Source organism: Palaemon carinicauda, chromosome 14 (genome assembly GCF_036898095.1).
Source record: "Palaemon carinicauda isolate YSFRI2023 chromosome 14, ASM3689809v2, whole genome shotgun sequence".
NCBI lineage: Eukaryota > Metazoa > Arthropoda > Malacostraca > Decapoda > Palaemonidae > Palaemon > Palaemon carinicauda.
The window spans coordinates 15,422,579-15,425,078 of record NC_090738.1 but is presented as its reverse complement, the minus strand read 5'-3'; the positions used below and the strand labels follow the sequence as shown (position 1 = coordinate 15,425,078).

At 33.4% G+C, this 2,500-nt stretch overlaps 1 protein-coding gene across 1 annotated transcript in view; it reads left to right on the top strand.

Moving 5' to 3' along the window:
- Nucleotides 1-2,500, top strand: part of LOC137653443 (dipeptidyl peptidase 1-like) — a 23,451-nt gene that overhangs the window by 930 nt on the left and 20,021 nt on the right. The window lies entirely within an intron of this gene.

Genomic DNA, 2,500 nt, shown 5'->3' with positions numbered 1-2,500 from the left:
ACTTCTCTCACTTTCGCCCGCAACCCAGTGTATTGTTTTTGAAAGTGTTCGGTGCGTTTAGTGTTTCCTTTCCTAAGGGACTTTGTGCCCCAAAGCAAATCATGTGTCGAAAAGATACGTAAGACGAAACAATGATTTTGAATTCATTGTTTTAGAGTGAGTGTTGGCATTGTATAAAGTTTTGTAAGCGACCCTGTAGGAAGGTTAGATTTTGTATTGTGATCTGCTTATCTATTTTCATTAAGTATCAAACTTGAATATTGTATTATTCAGATTTAATTTCAAGCTTTTGTATAATTTACATTGCATTATTCCTTTTGTCTTAGTCTAAGGTTTATTCAGATTTAATAGTTCAGGTCAAGTTCATATATAATTTCCAGATCGAATCATTTTTGTCTTAATCTAAGTTTTGTTTAGACTTAATAATTCAAGTGTTTTATTTTGTTATTACGCAAATTCTTTCAAAGTGTTGTAATTTATTTAGAATGTATATTTATTTTTGTAAAGAGTGTATTATTGCAATCACCATTGTTTAGAATCAGATTCCAATCGTATCCTGTTAAGAGCAGTAGCAAGTCATAAATACGTCTTAAGAATAATTACCCAGTTTGGTTTTGAGTGTACTTAAGAGACCTTTGGATTTTCAGTGTTTTATATATTGCCGTCTGGGAGTTATTTAACTGTCTCAGAATTCGTGTATTAATATTTTAAAGTGTAACAGTTTTAATGTAAATGCAAACAAGTGAGTTTGGAATTCGAGAGGCTGAGTAACTTTCCAGTAGTAGTGTAAATAATATTATATGTTTGGTTCCAAGTCACGAGCCATAGTATAATATATTTCTAGTGCCCAGACCAAGGAGCCATAATTATATAATGATATATATGTGATAGGGTTGGAAGACTCTGGCCTACATGGCTGAGGACTATGAAGCGTGAAGTAGATGATGGATGCAGAAGTATTGAATTAAAAGCTCAAGATAGAGAGGACTGGAGAAATCTAACCAAGGCCCTTTGTGCCAATAGGCGTAAGAGGAGATGATGATGATGATGTTATGTATATATTCATAAATGCACGGACACATAAATGGACATACACGCCTATATATATATATATATATATATATATATATATATATATATATATATATACATATATATATATATATATATATATGTATATATATATTCACTTTAATGAATAAATCATTCACATAACTTGGATACGATCATATACCAAAAAAAAATCTTTTGGCGATATTCTTGTATTAATGCTATCTTTATTTTCTTCTTATGCGTTTTCATGAGTTAAATGTTAAATATGACCTATTGACATTCGCGGTCTGCCTCAGATTAATATAAACATGGTTCAATTTCGACTGGTCAATTTTAAGGTTTAAAGACCGCTCATGAATGACAGAGGCAAGGGACAGTAACAATGTCCTAGCTAGCAGGACAATGCCATAGAGCCTAACCATATATACATATGTTCAACGCCCAATAACGTCTTTTTCAGATGATCTTGCCTTTATTGAGATAGCAATATATCACGTCTTCTTAGATCATGCGAGAATTTTTCTTTTTACTTATTTACAAAAAAACAAAACTATTTGGTTAGTTTCCAAGTGTCAATTCACTTGTCCACATTGTAAATAAAGGTTAAAATTTAACAAACATGGCGAGAGAAATAATATAAATGTCATGACAATAAAAAAGGAGATAAGAATGTGGGTTTAAACCACACCTTTACAATTCCGGCATTCTATTTGTCGGCTTTGAATATCTACGTGCGACTACTCTCCGTTTCGCCTATCGTACGAGAAATGAGAAAACATGAGTTTAAATCATCTTTCTTTCCCATTTCTCTCCCATTTCTTCCCGTAATTCTCACCGTGCCCCATCGGTACTGTTCTATAGGTCCCAAGTACAAATTACCAAAGTATAGTTGGCAAGTACTAATTGCCGAGCGTTAAGTGCCAAGCGATGCATACCTGGGCATCAAGTGCCAAGTGTCGAGAGTATGTAACACAGGTGAATCAGGTATTCGTGTGACTAACGATTGCGGTCTCCCCTATATAGTAAAGATCAAGTGTCTGGCTATATATATTTAGTAAATTTACTTTTGAGAAACACATTAGGTCTGTGTCTTCTTCAATTGTACAAAAAATTGGCTTATTGAGAAAGTCTTAAAGATTTTCGGTGATCAATCTATTCTGAAGAAGTGTTTTAATTCTTTCATTCTACCTTGTTTTGAGTATTGTTCTCATGTCTGGTCTTCAGCTGCTGATTCTCATCTTAATTTGTCGGACAGAAACTTACGGTCTATTAAATTTCTTATTCCTGATCTAGATATTAATCTTTGGCACCGTCGTTCAATTAGTTCATTATGCATGTTGCATAAGATTTTTCATAACTCTGACCATCCTTTACATTCAGATCTCCCTGGACAATTCTATCCTGTTCGTAATACTAGGCAGGCAGTTAATTCTAATAGCCAGGCCTT